A 22,132-nucleotide genomic window follows, 5' to 3' on the forward strand; every position below is an offset into this window, starting at 1 on the left:
CTGCGTTTAGGTGGGCCACCGAGAACAGGGCATCTCAACTTTTTTTGGTGGTGGCCTTTTTCCTACATGCCAATTTCTTCGCAAACTCTACCCACTGTACTAACAGTAATTACAAACAATCGAGAAAGTAGAATGTATTTTCACTGCACACCGAAGTAGGTGCTTATTTGGAAATTCCTCTCAAATTAAAACTGTGTGACGGTCTGGCTCTTTGCCTTTCATGGGGAAACGCTCTTACTGACTAAGGTACGCAGGCCGACTCACGACCCACTGTCGTAGGTTTACTTCCGACAGCAGAAAATTTACTCGCGTATTTTTCTGCATGAACACTATCCAATCGACACTCTTTGCTGAAAAACTGATTAAGTAACTGCTTAACGAGTAAACAACATTTCAGAGAAAAATACGTGATTAGTTAAAGTGTCAAAAACAATTTGAATATTACAAAAGGATATTGTACTGAAGGTTAGAAAAAGATAAATTTAACCTAAATAAGATGAATGTGACTGTTTAACCGGACACAATATCTCGAAGGCTGGACAATATTCTACACAGCCGATTTCATGACACTCACAACTTTCTAAGTCTTGAGCGATATTCTGATTTAATGGCCATCATTGTTGAGTATGGAGATTCGCCTAAATAAGTAGTAGCAAACGGCAGAAGAAATGTCGTTGCTAAATCCGAGAGAAAGGGAAATTCTGTGTTAACTCCCACTCAAAAAGTGTTCATGTTGTTTTAGATTTTAGCGAAAGACGTTTCACGCATTCCCTTATTATGGTAAATGATTCTAAATACAATTTTGCTGATAGTTACCTGGTTCTGGTAGGAAACAAGTCTGAAAATTATTTTTCATACGCAACCAAATGCTCAATTATAATATGCTTTACCAAATGAAAATCTAAATAATTTACACCAATATAACCATCTGTACATGAAAGCATTTCAAATGTTTTATTTATTCATAAAAGTTATAATTTTATACTTCGGTGTATGGATATTCGTGTTCATCCCTTGCATATCCTCCTATTTCCATCTATTGTACTATTATTTTTTTTCCTTGTTTTGTTACCTCAATATATGACATTTCTGTGTCTTTACATATTGTAATTGTTTTACTATTTGTATATATATGTATATTTATGCATTTATGTCGATGTATAATTGGTTTGTTTCGTAAATATTATTTGTAATTTTACGCTGGGTCTTGCCTAGGGAAAACTGCTATCGAACGATTACATCGATGGGTCGTGTGAAGAATCTAAGTGTGTAGGATCTTTGGTAGTGTTAACTCTGCCGCGTGGAGCGCGGGCAGAGGGAGTCTGGCTGGAGTAGCGAGTGGAGCAGGTGTGTTGTGTGAGCTCCCGTGAGTTGCCGCGCTTTCGGGGTTTGGCAGCATGTAATTTCGCTCGACTTGCGATAATAGTTTCTGACATGGTGTCGCGGACGGGAAGCATTAGCTGGCGCACATCAAGAGCCCGTTTCGTCTGGTGACCGTGTTGAGAAGAAGGCGCGCCAACATCCAGCTTCTGCAACAGCGACGGCCGACAATGAGTGACTGTCGCCACCTCCTCGATCGACGGCTTCAAACCTTCAATCAACCAACAAGGAAGACTGGAAGCACGTAAAGTTTTAGAACTGTATGGCAGACCTCAGCTTTTCAAATTGTTCCATTTGCCTCGCAAAATTACAGCAACTTAGCATGAACCTTTGTTGCTCATTGTCCCAATTGCATTACCAAGCAGGGTCCCTTCCTTTTCCGAAACGAACCCGAGTGTCGTTGAAATTCAGACGCCAGCATTAAAGTACAATCATTGCATTTCACTGCTTTCATTTCAAAGTTCGGTTAAGGTATTCATAGCTGGCTACAATATTTAGATCACGCAAGCACAAATTAAGAGTGCGAGTTTAGTTACCGTATTTTAGCTTACCTGTGACTGCAGCTCAGCTTGGTACGTACTAAATCTTACTATTGTTAATTGTTCAGAATCATTTAATTCAAGTTCAAAGCTAAATCTCTTATTTCTAAATTGCGTAGATTCAAGTAGCTTTTGAAATGATTGTTGAGGTAGTCCAAGACTAACCGTATTTTACTGAATTTCGATGTGCTTAAGAAAGAAAGCTTCTTATCAATTTCAGTCACTAAATTAACTTTCAGTTTTCCAGTTTTATTAATTCTTTTGCTAAATTAAGTCAGAGTGCAGCGAAAGTTATTACTTCTGACAAACTTTCAGTTTTCACACTACACGTGTCAACCTTCAGTTGCCACGCTTCTAGTGCTAATTATAAGTGTAATTACCTTTCTTTTTCAGTTACTATAGTAATTGTCCTTAGGACTGGCGACCGTAATTTCCTCCAAATCTCAAATATCTAATTACCGCTAGTTAATTGTTAACGTAACGGCCGCACATTTACTTTCTTCATTAACTTTACCCCTTTTCAAAATTAATTTCCACCAGTGTCATTTGCATTTTTCCTTTCATTTAGATGTAACCCTTTCCTCCCTCCTTACCGACAGATTAACTTCGGTGACGAATGCTTTTTCCCAAATTTCCATTAGGTACACGCGGTTTAATTTTTCACTGTCATTAAGGTCAATAAGTGAGGGGGAGGTTACACCCTGAAGACGTAAATTGGGTCACTGAGTGTCTGAACAGATAGCAAATACGTGAACAGATTGTTTGCATTGTGGAAGAAATTGTCATAATCATTTCATTACTTAACTGTCCCTGGACATCCATCACATTTCCATATGCAGTAAACATGGCCCAATAATTCGATTCCATTTTATCACACAAGTTTGGGAAGAGATGAATATTTATTGCACTACTTCTAATCGGTTTTAAAGCTGAAATTGCTTTTTACAATATGCAGATGTAGGGGAGAGTTGCCTACATTGTACCGGTTCCTCATTTGTACCTCTACTATAAAATATACCTCTACTATATAATATAAAAATAGGAAAAACGATCAGAAACATGAAATGCAAGACTTGAATTCATCCAAAGGGTGCAAGGGTCAGGAAAGAAGGGAATGCCTGTAAACAGTGATGTAACAGCTAAAATATGGAACATCCTTAAGCTTAGATCAGCAGATACTTTTAAGATCAGGGGGCATAATTTATAAGGCTGGTACAATGCACGCACTGATATAAATAAATGAACCAGATTCCTAATTTGTACCACTTGAAGATGCTCGTAAAATTAAGTATAATCTGTTAATTTTTCTCGGAATTTTCGTTCTTAAAATCAGATACCAAGAACAAAATCCTGGTTTTAAGGAAGGTATTGTGTAAATAATTTTGTAACTTACTGTTTAGGTTATAATACATAAAATGTAAAAAGTGGTACAATTTAGGCAATTCTCCTCTGCAGATGTTTTCTTGTGTATTGCAGCTACTTTGCGAACAATACAACAAATCAGTAGAATCAAATAAGTAGAATTATTGCTTGAAATCCAGATAGACATTCTAATCTTGCCACTAAATATCGGAACATAGTCAAACTCATTTATTCCATTTGTAGCCATTAGCTGTCTGCTAGTGACAATGGCATGATAATTAACGAAATTTAATTAATGTGATCATTGGAGCAGACGAATTCTCCGTTCCCCTGCAAGCAGTGAGATCTGTCATCCACCTACCTGTCGGCTGTTGTCCCAACCATGTTTGGCACCGAACTTCTTTTCTTCGATTAGTGGTTCAGTTGATGATTAATTGAAGCAATGAACGAGACAACAGGCAACCACTGAATGGGAGTATATTACGTCCAGTAATGGTCCTCATGATACATTACGTCCAGTAATGGTCCTCATGACATTAAGACGTGCGTCTGTCTTAGTTACACGGGATCCGTTTTATCTCACATTGGCACAGCATTCGGCAGCTGAGTACACAGGTAAAATTGTAGCATTGCGAAGCGTATCTGTACATACTTCGGCTACTTACTATTCAGGCAAGCTTCTTTGACAGGTCCGTGCATTGTTGATTAAATGATAGTCTTCGATCGAGGGTGACACCTAGACATTTAGAGAACAGATACCATCGGTGACAATGCAGCTTTCTTAGAATGAAATGATAATTAAATCAAGATCCTAAGCCGTCGACAGGCGTTGATATACATCAACAGGGACAGTTGAAAATTTGGGCCCCGACCGGGACACGAACCCGGGATCTCCTGCTGACATGGCAGACGCTCCATCCATCCGAGCCACGGAGGGCACAGAGGATAGTGCGACTGCTGTGGTTTATCCCTTGCACGATCCCCGTGAGACCCACATTCCTAACTTGATGTCCCTTGCCCAATACACTCATTATTCGAGGCAGACAATCTTACTGAGTCCCGTAAGAGTTCGGGCAATGCGTGTGCATCCAGCACAGAAGAAGAAGGTCAATGGCCGGTTAGCCTCAACTATATGAAGATCGTAAGATCATCGGTTCGAGTCCTGGTCGGGATACACATTTTCAACTCTCCCCGTTGATGTATATCAACGCCTGTCGACAGCTTAGGGTCTTGATTTAATTATCATTTCATTTTGGGAATTAGTTATGAAAAAGCTTAGACCCCAGCAAAGAAGATGTCACATCCTGTGTGCCTCCTTATTATGGTGATAGACCTCTGTGTCCTGATTTTTACTTGGGTTAGGGTGGAGACTCCATTTGCAAAAGTACTCATTTAAGATAGTGAGGTCACTTGAGAGCGTACTCTCATAATGCTTGCCATACTTGTTCAAATCATTAAGGCAGATCTTCTGCATACTGCATTTTCTTCCAGTTAATGGCTTACATATCATGAACACAGAATAGAGTGCGACTGACCCTTGAGGCAGGCCACACTAAGATTTTCCCCGTTGCTAGGTTTTCCATCCAGTAACAATGAACACTGCCGATCAGAAAATATCTTCTTGAGTAACCTTGCCAGCTTCTGATATGAAGTTATACCAACAAAATGGAGCATCAATCCTTCTCTCCATACCGTATCCTAACCTACTGTGAGATCCATGAAATCAACAGCCGATTTGAGGCCGCTCTAGAAACTAGTTTCAACCAGTGCTGTAAGTTCAAATGGTTCAAATGGCCCTGAGCGCTATGGGACTCAACGGCTGTGGTCATAAGTCCCCTAGAACTTAGAACTACTCAAACCTAACTAACCTAAGGACATCACACACACCCATGCCCGAAGCAGGATTCGAACCTGCGACCGTAGCGGTCGTGCGGAGTGCTGTAAGTGTTACCACGTGATCGTACCAACTCTGATTTTTTCTGAGGCCCCTTTGCTCGACGGGGATTATTTTGCCAGTGACCTCTTGGATACGGTTGAGAATTAGACTCCCAAATACTTGATGTAGCCTGCTGAGCAGACAGATAGGTCCTCATAGCCAACAGCTTTAAGAACGAATACAATCCATGAATCTTCATTAGTTTTCAGTTGACAACTACACTAACAACAAAAACCTGTTGATAACAGCAGATATAAATGCAAAAAAATATACTCTGGTTTTGCATATGCACAGACGATAGTGGTGAGTGCTGAGCTCAGGTATGTTAAAGTCGCGTGCGTAGTGCAGGTGAGGTTTTAAACACTATCTCATAGCATGTTACAATTTCATCACAGTTTGTGTATGTGTCTTGTCCAGTTTATCTTCTGTATCGTTATTAGTCTAGCAACAACTGCATTAACATTTATGTGTTCGTTTGATTTTGCTATATGTGGATCTGTACCAATTTCCCTTGCAATCACCTATGCTTTACTGCTGGAGTGCATAAAATTTTATTGTGATTGTACTCTTGTGGTGTATATCTCTCCTTTTTTGACTGAGCGTCTTCAATAGATCTTCGGCTGCTATGCGTGGTTCCTAATAGAGTGTATAGCTACAATTTGTCACATTCTTACGTCCGTCCAAGTAACTACAGACATCGAATGATATGAACTTTCGGTATTAGATTTTAGAGCATTCTCATCTAGGGTTGCACGTTGAAAATTCTATCTAGGCTTCAGAATTAAGGGGACAACTGGAATTTGCATACCTTACTGGATAATGACTGGTTCCTGTTGACTGTGTGGAAATAACTTGAAAACTTCACTTTGTGTCACACTTTCATTGCTGTACTTTGATGATGAAGTTATACCGTCAGGAGAATAATCTTTTGCCATGGCCCACATCTGAAGTTATCTGAATGTTTATAATGGTAGAGGAGGTGGATATTGTCCACTTCCATTCAATCCCTGAGACCGGCAAAATTTTCATCCATGGCTATGTCTGTTAAAACTCCTAATATATACTACAGGCTACTGAAAAACGTTGTTGGTTTTGTAGATCTTAAACACAGTGGATAACTACGCTCACAACAAAAGCCTATGGATAACAGCAGCTTTAAATGAGAAAAGTAAACTCTGGTACTGCAGGTACACAGATAACAGTCGTCAGAAGCTTTTAGACATCACTCAAGAACTTTATCTGTTAATGACGAACCGTCCGAGCGAACCTGAGACATATCATAACAGAGCCGGAGCAGCTACTAACATAGACACTATACTAAAAAATATAAGATATGTAAATACGGTCCACCAGGAGTGAACACAACATAATTACATTCACAATCAACGATAGAAATAACAGGTATCGAAATCTTATTAAGGCAGAAGCGTTTTAAATTGAAAATAGTGTCACAGAATATAAGGCAGTGTAGATCTAAAGGCAAGTAATAAATCAAAACGCACAGCTTGAATGAGTCCTTAAAACTGTAATAACATAACTTAAGAAAGTGATTACCTGAGCTGACGGACAGTAGACGGCGTACAAGGCGAGCTGGAAGGGAGTCCCAGAGGTCCCCCACTGCACTCATCAGAGCAGCCCGACTGACAGAACACAGAACGTCAAGAATTGCTCTATCAGCACAAACAGGCCCAATAGGAAAACTGCCTGACAAACCAGCTAAAGGTCTATGTGTGGGGTAAACTACATAAAATACAGACAAAAATAAATAAAACCCCAGTTGCTTCGTCCATAAAGAAAACTGAAGATGGAGCAAAGACACCTGGACGAAGACAATCAGCAGAATACCTGCTTGGCAAACCCCTCCAAGACGACGACTGAAATGATAACCAAATCCGCAGGCAACTTAGATGTGACATAAATAATAAATACAGAAATATTTTGATAAATACAGTATTCGCTGAAGAAGAAGTAGCCCTAGCCATGAAATAAATGGAAAACGGGGAAGCTCCAGGATGAGAAAATATTCAAGCTGAATTTCTCAAACAAATAAAAGTACAAATCGTTCCAGACTACTGAACGATTCCTTAACACTGGGTAACATCCCACCCAGCTAGAAAATAGCAAAATTTGTAATAATAAAAAAGTCTGGCGATAAAGATCCAGCTAATCTTAACAGCTGTAGACCTGTCTGTTTGTTTAAAACTCTTGCAAAGGATAAGGAAAGGATCTTCTGCGACAGGTTACACTCACACAGAGGGGTTCACTGACTTAATCAACACCTTTTAGGAATGAGAAATGTTTTGAAGATTCATTTAACAAAGTGGTCGAAACAATAGAAACATGTAACAAAAATACACAAGTGAGATATTAATTGACATCGCTGGAGCATCTGATGATTTATGGTGACCTGCACTGTTTTCCCGGATGCCTGAACTACAGACTCTCCAGTGTCTGTACTGCATCGACTACTGCAGAGATAGAGTTGTAGAATGGTCAGACAGAAAACAAGTAGCGAAATAAGTATTGTGGGATTTGACAACCGAAGCTTGCTTGTGCTGTTTGAAAGAAGATGATCAAGTTGATCGGGCAGTGGCTTATGTCGATGATATCTTTGCTGTGGTGTTGGGGGACTCAGGAGCTAAGTTGGATGAAACGGCGAATGGTGTGCTCTCCCAGATGTAGTAATAGTTCACGGACAACAAATTAACCACAGCTCCACCGAAAACCATTCACAAAGTCCTTAAAGGTCGACTTTCATCAAGTATAAATCCTAGTGAGTTAACTGGAAGCGCTCCGTTCAAACAAGGCAGGTTATTTATTTCATGACCAGGCAGACACGATTTTTTTATACGGCCGAGCTGATGGTAATGAATACGAGACTGCTCGGCTGTATCCGACGGCGTTTCCAGACCGAAGACACCGGAGTTATCCAGTCTTTCTGCTGTGTAGCGTCGAGTTGCTGAGAAAAGATCAATGGCACCACACACCGTTGATTTAGAAAGACCATCTGTTGATCGTGCGCCTAACCAGGAAGAGCACTTTCTATAGGCTGTTGAAGAAATGCCAGTATCTTTGCAAGACAAGTAGCTCTGACACGTGGTACGGCTCTCAGTTCAGCATGGAGGAAATTTCACCATCAACTCGTATAGCAATATTGTCATCACGTGTGCAGGGCCTTGCGCCTGCCGATCGCTCACCACGGAAGAAATTTTGACAATGGTTTGTTGTTTATATACGAGTCAACGTTTGGAACAGATGGAATAACAGATTTCCACAGTCAACACATACGGATAAATCGCAGTCATCATGCTACACACCGGATAGACATCAGCATCAGTTTAAGATTAATGCATAGGCTAGAATTGTACGTGACTGTCCGGTAGGGCCATACGTTCTTTGATGTCTTACAGGTGCTATCTATAGCAACTTTATTCATAACACCCTCCAAGACCTACTAGAAAATGTGCCCCTGCATCTCTGGGGTCACCTTACACAATTAGTCTATGCAGCAGACCACTTGCATGCAGTAACTCTTCATCGACGTGTTATGGAAGCCTGTGAAACCATTGGAAACCATCATGGATTATTTGAAAGACTGAAACAGCGTGTGATTTGACGAGTCACGTGTGTTTAGAATTAAAAGGATGACATTTAGAGAATTTTGTGATGAGCTCCAGTCATATAATTGCAAACTTTCATTAGTAATTCTGAAACGAAGGGTTTTTGGTCTCATGTGTACATGAATTTCTTTATTGTTTTGGTGTAAGGGACCTGTTCTTAAAGCCTATAAATGCATTTTTGAAACACACTGAATATAAATGCATACATATCTTTACAAATGCACTCATCAATATGTATTATGAAAGTAAGCGTACAACGTGCAGGCCAATAAATCTCAGAAAAAATCCCGATACGATCAAGGGAGTTATATGGTGTGGTAGCCCTCTGTCCCCCATCCATGAAAAAGTTCCCGTTTTTACCTGAAGGGCGCGCTTTTGAACATACAAGGGCTGGGACGCTTCGTCCTCTAGAAATTTCTGGAATGTTCTGAAACTTTCGAGAGTATTCGAGAGCGCTCCACAATATTCCAAAACGTTCCTGAATATTCCACAATGATCCGGAATGTTCTGGAATGTTTGGGAGTAATCGGTAACATTCGGGAAGACCCCAGAATGTTCTGGAACATCCTGAAACATCTAAGATCACTGTGAAACATCCCAGAACACTCCCGAATACTGTGGAATGTTCTGGAACATTGTGGACCGTTCGAAGCCTCTTTGGTATGTTCTGGAATTCGCCGCTGATGTGGCTACCATTTGATAGACGCATATAAAGCAAGACTCGTCATGCGTTGGAACGTCAGTTTCTTATCAGTGACGAAAGGAGGAACCGAGAAAGTAGTGCAGAGGGTGGTGGGAGGAGGAGATGAACACAGAAAGAATAGAATAGGAGGTGGATGGAGACACGGGGAGGAAGACACATGCAAAAAGGTGGGGGAGGAAGAGATGAACAGACAGAGGGGGGAGGAAAAAATGGATGGGGAGATGGAAGAGGAGGAGACTGACAGAAAGAAGGAGGACGAGGAGATGGACAGGGGGAGGTGGAGATGGACAGAGACAGGGGAGGAGGGGATGGAATTAGGAGGGGAGAAGCCGATGGGCAGAGGCGGAAGGAACAGGTGGACAGAGAGTTGGGAGTGGAGATGGAAAGATAGAGGGAGAGGTGACGGTGATGGTCCGAGACAGGGAGGATAGATGGAGTGACTAGGGAGGAGAGGTCGATAAAGACAGAGAGGACAGGTGGGGAGAGGGGGAGGAGGAGTTGGATAGAGAGAGAGGGAAAGAGGAGATGCATGGAGAGAGAGGACAAGAGGAGATGGACAGAAAGAGAGGCAAGGTAGAGATGGAAGAGAGAGAGGAAGGAGGAGGAGATGGACTAATAGAAAATTGAAATACTCTTAAATGAATTAATATCCTGGCAACGCTGGGTTCCTCATCTAGTATCTTTACTGGAGAATTGTTTTCATTCTGTTTCTCTCTGCCTGTAGCTGTTATTTTGAATCTAGTTTAAAACAGCTCTTACTATTAAATATCGTGTGTCCAGTATTCACAGTAGTTTTTAAGGAAGCAAAAAATAAGTAAAGTAATTATTTAAGTAATCACAGTGACACTGGCAATCTTAACTACGAAGATAAATATCTGTTGATCTGTCCTTATGAATTACTTCGAAATTTGTACGTTGTGACTTGTAATATATATTAATTCCATAATGCGCATCATTAATTGATCTAGCAATGCCATGGCCACTCCTGTACATATATGTATGGTTCATAGCATGATTATCTCTTGCTACTCCTAAATTCTCCAGCGTAAGACTAACAGGGGGACCACCAGACCAGTTAATCATGGATTTTGATGATTCGTAGGCATGCTATAGGCAGGCCTGACCTGAGTACCTGGGTAGCAGCTTTTCGTGCGATGACCCCTCTTTTCAATAGAATAGATGTTGAAGTTTTATGTGTACCTCCTATACCTGTAACGTTCATAAAGTTTCGAGGAGGCAATCGCGGCACAGTTACTAAGGTTCAAGGGTAACACGCTGGGAGAATTAATGCAAATCCTGCAGGTGTAATTTTCTTCAGTTTCATGGCTTAGATGGAAGATTCCATTAAAATATATTATTTGATTCTGCATCACTTTAGTGCCCCTGATTTTACAGGAATAATCAAATACGCGAGGCACACATTACAATTGATCGAAGAGAAAACAGTCTTTCTAAATTTAAACGAACAGTCTATTCCGATATCGCTTCTGAAAAATCCATCTGCCTCCAACGGAGTAGCTTTCATTAAATTTGCAATGTGCTCTATGAATTCGTGTTTCGGTTGCTTCTACGACAAATACTACATGGAATTTTGTTCTAGCACAGCAAGCGATAGTGAGTAAGATGATTCTATAATCTGAAACGCACACTTGAAGAAAGTTTGCTGTAATGAGAGTTATATTAATCAAATTACTACAGAGAAAATATCTGTCTTTCAATTACTGTATTTTGCAGGTTATTATTTTCTGATATTCTACACGATCAAATTGAAGAAAGAAGATTATACGTGCGGGATTTGTAATGTACCGCCAGCTTGATTTCCGCTAACCTTAGACGTTGCGCTACGCTAACTTCGTCGAAACATGACAAACTTTGCTGTTATAGGGCATACGCACAAAATTTCAGTATTTATTTGCTCGGAAACAGTGGCCGTCGCACTAAAAGCCGCAATCTAGGTACCCAGGACAGGTCCCTCTATAACATACCTAACACTCATCAAAATCCATATTTAAAAGATCTGATGGCCCCCTTGTAAGAGATATTCGCTCTTTAGTGATGGGATTGGCTCAGTGTTTAAATATCAGATTTATAAATCCTGTAGGGCTCCTGCGAGCAAGCAGAAGTGCCCCAACACGATCTGACATGGACTTGATTAAGGTCTGAAGTAGTGCTCAAGGGAACTGCCACCATGAATCCTGCAGGGTTGTCCATAAATCAGTAAGAGTACGAACGCGTGGAGATCTTTTCTTAACAGCACGTTGCAAGGCATCTCGATATGCTCAAAATGTTCATGTCTGGAGAGTTCAGTTGCCAGCGTAAGTGTTTAAACTCAGAAGAGTGTTTCTGCAGCCCCTCTGTAGCATTTCTGGACTTGTGGGGTGTCGCATTGTCCTGCTGGAATTGCCGTCGGAATGTACTGTGGACATGAATGGATGCAGGTGAATAGACAGGTCGCTTAAGTACATGTCACGTGTCACAGTTATATCTAGGCGTATCAGGGTCCCATATAACTCCAATTGCACACACCCCACAGCAATACAGAGCCTCCACCAGCTTGAACAGTCCCCTGCTGACATCCAGGGTCCATGGATTCATGAGGTTGTCTCTACACCCGTGACGTCCATCCGCTCGATACAATTGGAATTGAGACTCGTCCGAGCAGGCAACATGTTCCCAGTCATGTCCATTGTCGGTATTAACAGGCACAGACGAGGTGTAAAGCTATGTGTGGTGCAGTCGTGAAGGGTACACGAGTGGGCGTTGGGGTCCGAAAGCCCATATCGATGATGTTTCGTTGAATGGTTCGCACGTCGACACATGTTGATGGCCCAGCGTTGAAATCTGCAGCCGAAGGGTTACACTTCTGTCACGTTGAACGAATCTCTTCAGTCGTCGTTGGTTCCGTTCTTGCAGGATCTTCTTCCGGCCGCAGCGATATCGAAGATATCATGTTTCCCCGAATTCCTGATATTCACGGTACACTCGTGAAACGGTCGCACGACAAATTCCCAGTTCAATGCTACTTCGGAGATACTGTACCCTATCACTCGTGTGCCGACTATAACACTACGTTCAAACTCACTTAAATCTTGATAACCTACCAATGTAGCAGCGGCAAGCAATCTAACAACTGCGCTAGACACTTGTTATTTTACGAGGATGTAGGCGTTACCGACAGCAGCGTCATATTCTGTTGATTACATATCCCTATATTTGAATACGCTTGTCTATACTAGTTTCTCTGGCGCTTCAATGTAGTAGTATTCTGTGTCTGATTGATCCTCAGGAGGATTACTTGTGTTTTGTTGCATAGTCTCTCTTTTGTAGCAGAACCTGTGATAATGCTTCATCCATTCTTCAATGGTTATTGGTCAGTTTGCCTGTCCTGCATGACAGGCATGTGTGAGGGTTGTATTGGCATGCTTCAGAGATCTACATTGCAGGGTCTGCAAATGCCGATGAACGTGGCACGGCAGGTGTAGGTGAATAGAGGAGGGGATGGACAGAATGAAGGAAGAACTAAATGAACACAGAGAGGGGAGGAGGGTGAGATATGAGGCAAGTGGCAAGTGCAGAGGGAGAATGGGGGTATCTCCTCCTGTAGCCCTGTACTGACTTCACCCAAGATTGGTACATAACCACCAAACTTCACAAGTGTCAGTTATGTGGGGTTTACAACTTCCTAGCTTCAATACGAGTGGAGATGCAGGAAAAAACTTGTTTCCCAGCCCTTGTCATTTACGCTGCCCTGCCAACAGGCATAAAGTGTGGGAATAGCATTGGCCTGCCTTATCAATCTGTTCTTCAGGGTAGCTAAAATGTCAGGGTAAGAAATCACTTTTCGGCCTCTGACGTGAAGTGTACCTTGCACAACAGGACTGTTGCAATGGAGTAGTACTGGCTTGCTTGATCAGTCTGCTTTCTGCAGCAGCTTACAGATGAGATGAAAAAAAATGGCTTTCAAGCTTCTGACATGTAGGCTGCCCTGCATGAGAGTTATGTTGTGGGAGTATAATTGGCCTGCTTTGTCAGCCTGTTGTGCAGCCACTATGTGTGTGGAAGCCTACAGGTGGGCGAAGGTCGAGACAGAGAGAGAAGGTAATGGTCAGGTGGTCAGGGTGAGGTGGTGGCAGGGGGGGGGGATGTGTGGCTGGATAGAGAGGGAGAGGGTGGGAGGTAGACAGATGAAGTGAAGCAGACCAATAGGGATGAGACTGACAGGGACACAGGAGAAGGAGGAACTGAATAAGGTGCAGTGGGAAGGAGAAAGTATAGGGATAGGGTGGGTGGGAGAAGATGGATAGGGACAGGGAGTAGGAAGAGTTGCACAGAAAGAGAGAGGTGGAGGGGGTGATGGACAAAGAGTGAGGAGGAAGGAGGAGATACTCAGAGAGGTAGGGAGAAAGAGACAAGCAGAGAGAGGAGGGAGGAGATTAGCTGATGGGCTGAGAGGGGGGGCAAGGAAGAAATGGGCAAACAACGGATGAGGAGAAGGTGGTCAGAGAGGGGAGGAAGAAACAGACAAAGGGGGGCAAGGTATGTGCAGAGAGATGGGGAGGAAGGGAATATTCAGAGAAAGGGTGAGTAGCAGATGACAGAGAGAGTGAGGATGAGATGCACCTAATTGTTTTTTGTGTTCTCATTGTACTGAGGACCTTCCATGCTTAGTTTCTACTGATATTTCTCATGTCTCTTCTGTACCTTCTTAAGTTTTCTCCCATACCTCGGTCATGACTTTACTTACAATCTTCTGGGCATCTTTCTCTTTGTCAGGGACACAGCAAGATATTAGATTTCGTTATTAGTCATTAATTTGATGCTGTATTTTTTTCTTTCACTGTTCTCTCAAGTATCTCGTTCCATCAAACCTCTTTCGATTTAATTCGTGTGGAACTTTTTTTGCCCACAGCCTCAAAGACTGCATTGCGTATTTCTGTTTTAATCCTTTCATCTGTATGATTTGGTAAGCCATACTCTTTCCCAATTAACCTTAATTGACAAAGAAGTTACATTGAATCAACTACTACACTTCTCACATTTTATCACAGTTCCCCGTTTAAGTTGTGATCTTTGTTCACATCCATGCCCGAGGCAGGATTCGAACCTGCGACCGTAGCGGTCGCGCGGTTCCAGACTGAAGCATCTAGAACCGCCCGGCCACACCGGCTGGCGTCAGTAATATCACTCTGTGTGAATGCCCAGAGCTTGTGGGCCGAGAGGACTCGTATGAAACAGGCTGAGCGACTTCGTCTAGCTCAGGGACTTCGCCAGCCCAAAACATGTCTGTCAGACGAAATGGAGAGGCGCTCTGATCGGTCCAGAGAGAGGCCTTTCGCTACCGGCCATTCCTTGGAACGACCTACTTCTCGACCATTGGTGAGGAATCAACCTGATTTCGGGCAGTACCTGGGGCGGTCACAATAGTGGACCGATCAGAGGCCATATGGGTCATGCTGGACGTCCCTCTCCCTGTCTAACAGCTGAAGCTGAAGAACACTGACGAAATGTGAAGGGAGTCGCTTTTTATGAGGATCTGTATCAGCTCACAGTACTCTGATGCTCTGCTGCTAATGCTGCTATGAGAGCTACCACGCGAATAAGGGATCTAAGTACTACAAGTGACTCTTGAAACACAAATCAAGTGCCTGGCGCGAAGCAAGCAGCGGTTCTTTGCAGTACACAGTCAATAAAACGTGGAACTGTGCCTGGCAAATACAAAAACGCGCACGAAATATATGAGTTGAGGCTAAGGAACATTGACGAAATCTAAAGTATATCGCTTCTTATAAGAAGCTGTTTCAACTGACAGTACTATGATGTACTGACTCCGCTATGAAAGCTATTACACTTCCATACACTGACAATGGTTGTATACGAGGGCTATCCACAAAGTACAATACGTTTTCGTTTGTGTCCGTTAGGGTCTGGGCTAGCGCGGCCATCTTGGTGTCATGGCATTCCGCCGCTCAGTCGGCATCCTGCCGTGCTAGTGAGAGGTTCGTGCTGTACTCCGTTGAGTTACTGTGACAGTTTGAAATGTCAGCGTTAATTTAAAATGCCGCGAAGTGTGAAGTGCGTTCTGTAATAAGGTTTCTGACTGCAAAAAACTGTACACCGATAGAAATCTATCGGCAGCTTTGTGAAGTGTATGGGGACAACATAATCACTGAAGGTGGAGTGCGTCAATGGGTCATAAAATTTAAAAATGGCCGAACTAACGTTAACGACGAAGAGCGAAGTGAAAGACCCAGCATAGTGACTGCCGAACTTGTCGAAAAAGTCGATGCCGCGGTCCGTGAAAACCGTAATTTCACAATAATTGAACTCTCTATGAGTTTTCCACAAATTTCACGAAGTTTGTTGCACGAAATCATTACCGAAAAGCTTGGTTACCACAAGTTTTGTGCAAGATGGATACCAAAAATCTTGACAGAGATTCACAAAAATCAGCGAATGGCTGCAGCGTTAACGTTTTTGGACGCTTACGAGAAAGATGGCGACTCATTACTCGATCACATCGTTACTGGTAACGAAACATGGGTTAAGCATGTGAATTGTGAGACAAAATTTCAGTCAATGCAGTGGGGGCACACAAATTCCCCCCAAAAACCCAAGAAATGTATGCAGACAATGTCGGCAAGGAAGGTGATGGCGACTGTCTTTTGGGACAGAAAAGGTGTGATTTTTGTGGATTTCCTGGAAAGAGGCACTACAATAAACTAATAAACTCTCAAAGGTATTGCCAAACTCTGCACAACCTCAGAAGAGCAATACAAAACAAGCGCAGGGGAAAGTTGGACTCAAAGATCTTGCTGATTCACGACAACGCCCGGGCCCACACGGCAAATGCCACTCGTGAAGTTCTCGAATCTTTTAAGTGGGAGTTGTTTCCTCATCCGCCGTACAGTCCCGACCTGGCACCGAGCGACTTCCACTTATTCCCAGCACTGAAGAATTGGTTGGCTATGCAGCGTTTTGATGATGACGCACAGCTTCAAGAAGAGGTAACCACGTGGTTGAAGGCGTAGGCGGCCAAATTTTACGACGAAGGAATCTCCAAGCTCGTCCATCGCTACGATAAGTGCCTTAATTGAAATGGAAACTATGTAGAAAAGTAGTATTTTAGTGTGGCTTTCATCTGTATATAATAAAAAAAAATTCCAATACTTTATTTATTTTTAATTCCAAAACGTAATGTACTTTGTGGATAGCCCTCGTACAATACTTGTAACTAATTTGAAGAAATGTAAAACTTTCAAACATGTGTCTACTTTGTATCAGCTGTAAATAAATAGTTGCCATTATTAAAGTTACAACTTTTGTGCACTGTACTTCTGATCAGAGTATCACTTTAAGGGTAGCTGTAGTCACCAAATGCTCTCGCTGTCAAACGAAAGAAGATGGCAGGAAGGGAACCCACTGCCACCGAAAGTAACTGCTGTTAAGATTCGACTTACCTGCACACAAAAATTATACAGCCTCGTTCAGGGCCAAATGGGACCAAGCGGCGGCTACACAAAAATAGACGGCAATACAGATTAGCAACAATGTTCATTTATCTATCATGTACTACACTACTTAATTTTAGTGTAAGATACGCTGTAAACCTTTCTGGACAATTATACCTAACAGTCTGCATTTAGCTACAAGAGAGTACTGGCTAATCTGGAAGGAAGGTTTAAAAACATTGGATGAGTACACAGGGAAATATAAGAATATCATCACTAATTCATCAAAATCTGGGAAACTTGCAATAGCCTTAAGCAAAAACATTTTGACTAATTTGATGATTCCCAGGAGAACAAACGTCTTCTGTTAACTGACTCACGGAGAGGACGGATAACGCCACGATCATAGGACGAGATTTTTGAAGATGATGAAGGAGTGCCGTCCTACAGTATTAAAGTGACCTCCCCCTCCCCCCTCACTTCTGCCACCCTCTTCCCCAAATACACCCTAATACACTTCGCTAGTGCGACCAAGCCATGCCTATTTTTATCTTCAGATGAAGAATTTGGCCAAAAAGTTTCTAAACTACTCTTATATCATCGAGAGAGAGAGAAAGAGGGAGAAATAAATCACACCCCGAGAAGACTGCATCATAATTCAATCCACTCTACGTTGCAGGCTATTCTCACCGGTACTTGGAGAAATGACGAATTACGCATGGCTTGCTGTCAAACAGTGACATAAGAGAGAACTTTTTTTTTATGTGAACTATGGTTTCCTACAGAAATTGTATAACAGCCATGGAACTGTAAAAATTCAGAATTTAAAGCGTGTGGAAGATACCGAAAAAATTACTGCTCTCCTGTTTTTACGAAGAATCCCCCCCCCCCCCCCCCCCCAGGGATGTGTATATCATCAAATGTAAATTAATAGAAGTATTTGATTTCTATATACGAAGCTCTCTTGTACGCATAACAATCTTCCTGTAAATTTATTTGCAATCCGAAATTGTGCTTTTCTGACTCTTTTATGCCTTTCATTAAAATACTGTATTAATAAATACAATGTATTGAACATTATTTCAGTTTATTTGCAGTATGACGCAAAAACTAGAAACAAAAAGGAGATAAATTTTTTTCTGCATACTACCTGAACTCTACGATAGCATATACGGCTCATGACTCACCCGACTCGCTCCAAGAATACTATTTTCTCTAAAGACTTGGACGTTGGGAGCTCGCAGTTTGTCACTAAATTCTGGCCAAACCCTGAACATATCATACATTCGGACGAAATCGCTAACGACGAGCAGACGCCATCATCTTGTGAGAGAAGCGGTCTGTCCGTTTATATCCGCATCTGGCGGATTAATGTTCACTTGGGAACTATCTGACGGGCGTATGGCGGAAGCGTAAAATCGTCTCTGTCGTGTGGCGTCCTCTCTGGACGGTAGCCTTAACTGAGTGCTGTCAGTGTTGCAGGTGGCTCGGTCTTCTTATACGTACAGGGTGTCTGCTTTGAGACATCTAAATATCTTGAAAACGAAGCATTTACGAAAAGAATGTTCTAGATTAAAAGCTGGTATTAGTAAAGCGGATATCTGTCTGTGCTGCAACTGGCCACCTCCTAACCTCCTAACCATCCCTCATTAATATCTTCAAATTGTAGTCCTCCATTTCCATTGCATATTCGAACTATATGCCAAAATGATAATATTCTTCTCGGGTGTGCTGCCGGATCGTAACGTATCTTGACACAATATTTCCGCGGTCCAACTGGCCGCCAGCTTCAGGTGAGACTGCTCGTAAGCGATCTCGCCGGAACTGACTTCTCAGCGCAAGCGGAGGCCCCTATATAGGCGAAAGAAGGCCCACAACGCGCGCGCGAGAAGGAGCCGTAACTGCCCTCTAGCGCAAGTAAACATACCGCGTCGCCAGTGATGGAAACAGGCGAAATCGAGATATCGCTATCAAAAATCAAAAATTATTCCGACGATCGAAACACAGACCGTTGTTTTTTAATGTCTGACAACACCGGGTTCCAAGTCTTACTTAAAAGGTAACCCTATCAGATAAGCGAATCTCTATGGATTCTTTTAAAACACAGTCCCAATAGCGAGATGCAGGGGCAACCGTTTGTGTCTCGTCATACAGCATTCTGTGTTCCTCGGTGAGACAGTGCTCCGTCACTACAGATTTCTCAGGTTGAAGCAACCGTGTGTGCCGCTGGTGCTCAACTAATCGGTCCTGAATGGTCCGGATTGTCTGACCAATATTAGACTTCCCACAGTGGGCTTCCTCAAACCCAAGCCATTCTTAACAGAGCTATGAAGCGCTCTAATCTTGGCTGGCGGACGAAAAACGCTTTTGATATGATATCTTTTTAGAATTCTTCCTATCTTCGAGAAAATGCTCCCAACAAAAGGTAGAAAAGCCACCGATTTGCAGGTATCTTCTGGTGGTTCAGGCGAAGGTCCAAACTGGAAAGCACGACTGATCTGTTTATCTGTATAGCCATTCTGCTTGAACACAACCTTAAGATGGTCCAATTCTTGTGTCAAGCTTTCTCCATCTGAAATGGCATAGGCTCTTCTAGCCAACGTCCACAGGACCCCCGTACGCTGGAACGATGGATGATAGCTAGAGGCATGCACGTAACGGTCCGTGTGAATAGGCTTTCGATTAACACTGTGTCCCAGTGACCCATCATCCTTTCTGTACACCATAACATCCAGAAACGGAAGCTTTCTATCACTTTCCACCTCCATGGTAAACATGATGCTAGGATGCAGGGAATTAAAATGGTCTAGGAGGCGGTCAACAGCTTCTCTCCCATGAGGCCACACCATAAACGTATCGTCGACGTACCTCCAGAAACAGGTTGGTTATGATCCGGCTGCACACCCGAGAAGAATATTATCAATTATTACGCCGGGAAAGTCTTCGTAATCATATATGCCAAAGTGATTTACTCAAACCATTATTTTCCATTCGTGGTAAATAGCACTGTTATCGACCAATATCAAGTGTGACTGTTTTTACAATCATCAACCTATGTATTTGATTTTACTTTTCATTTTCGTTGTAAATGTAAGCCTTTGTATTCCAAATGCTTTGCTATTGCAAATTGGATTGTACAGTACAATATGGATAGCTGCTTCAGTGCATTATTAGAAATTGCGTTTAACGTGATCCTGGAACAACGACTTGTGCGTAATAGTTTTCGGTTCCCATCGGGAAGGCTTATAGCGGTGAGTCACCTTGCCCCTCGTCATTGAGGTGCTTGATTTCGGTGAGTCCCCTCGCCTCTCCCCGTTGGGATGCTTGATCCATCGCAGGTGTGTCTGTCAATATGACTTCATGGACATTTTACCGTATTACAATGACTGTGGTTTGTTTTCCGGCTATAGTTACAGCGGTTGAATACCGAAATCAGTCACCCATATGGCGGGATTCGGAGGCAGTCACCGAACTCAAGCATTCCGGTAGTATCGTGACTCACCTCAACCAACCGCAAGGGAACGGAATACTGCGTTGCTATGCAAGTAGCTTTTGTACGAAAAATGTCAATGTCTGGCCATATTATTTGTACCTTACAATTACGTTTGCAGTACTGCAGTAACGTTTGAAGATCAGTATAAACCGTTAAACACGAAGGTTTACATTTACATCGTAAATGACATGGAGACTCAAATGCGTCGGGTTTTAGTCGCAAAAACAGGCACACGCACCACTTGTCGATTACAGCGACACAACCACGATTGGTAAACAATGGTTTCAGTAAACCGTACATAGTTTTGGGGACACAATCCGAACACGCAGTAAAAATGGGGGTTTCCCTTTTATAAATACAAAGCTGGCCCCACCCACGACGAGGGATGTTTAAGAGGTGGCCAGTTGTAGCACAGACAGATTTCCCCTTTACTAATATTAATTGTTAACCCAGAACTTTTTTTTTGGGCATTGTGCCGTTTTCCAAATACGTGGATGTCTCAAGCTAAAACAAACACCCAGTACTTCTTTTACCTGAGTACTAGGTTTTGTCACAAATGTATTTATTCCAGTCTTCTATTAGGCTGTCTATTTTCCTCTTTCTCTGTCCGTCTCCTCCTACCTCTATCTCCATCTCCTCCTCCCCCATCTCTCTGTCCATCTCCTCCACCCTGCACTCCCTGTCCATCTCATTCTGCTCTCTCTCTGTCCATCTGCTCCTCCCCTTCTATCCATAGGCTCCTTCCCCTTCTATCCATCTTTTCCTATCCCCCAATACATCCATCTCCTCCATCCAGTCTATTCCTCCTCCACCCTTTAAGCTCATATTCTCCTTACCATTTTCTTTGTCTACCTCCTCCTCTCCTCTCTCTCTCTCCATCTCCTACTCCCCTCTCGCTATTCATCGTCTCTTCCCCATCTCTCTGCCCATCTTGTCCTTCTGCCTCCCTGCCATCTCCCCCACTCCTCTCCACCCATCTTCTCCTCTTTCCTTTCTCTGTCAATCTCCCCCACTCCTCTTTGTCCATTTTCTCCTCTTTCCTTTCTGTGTCCATCTCCTCCTCTCCCATCTCTTCCTCCATCTGCTCCTCTTCACTTTGTCTGGCGATAGTGGCCTTGACATTAAGCTCCTTCCCTTTCTCTGTTCATTTCTTCCTCCCCAATCTCTGTCCATTTCCTCCTCTTCCACTCTCTGTGTCTACCCCTCCTCCTCTCTCTATTCATCTCCCCTTATTTCCTTTCTGTGTTCATCTCCTCCCATCTCCTCTCTGTTCATCTCCTCCTCTTCTCTTTCTGTCCATTTCCCCTTCCCTTGTCTGTCCATCTCCTCCACCTATCTGTGTCTATCTACTCCCTCCGCTCTCTCTCTGGCCTTTTCCTCCTCCCAGTAGGTCGCTGGTTCTTACTTCCACAGAATTTCTTTCCAGAAAGTAAGTAATATGTGTACCAAGTTAGCCTGAAATCGATCAGGGGGTTTGGGAGGAGCAGTTCTCCCAAGGCTTTGCCCATGTACCCACATATCACACATGTTTAACATGTTTCACCTGCAAAGAATTTCGTCCTGCAGTTTCGCTTTCACACAGCTCATTGTTTATGAAGTTGTATGTTCTAAATTATGTGCCGTTCAATGATATATTTTAGCAGGTATGTCC

Source organism: Schistocerca serialis, chromosome 5 (genome assembly GCF_023864345.2).
Source record: "Schistocerca serialis cubense isolate TAMUIC-IGC-003099 chromosome 5, iqSchSeri2.2, whole genome shotgun sequence".
NCBI lineage: Eukaryota > Metazoa > Arthropoda > Insecta > Orthoptera > Acrididae > Schistocerca > Schistocerca serialis.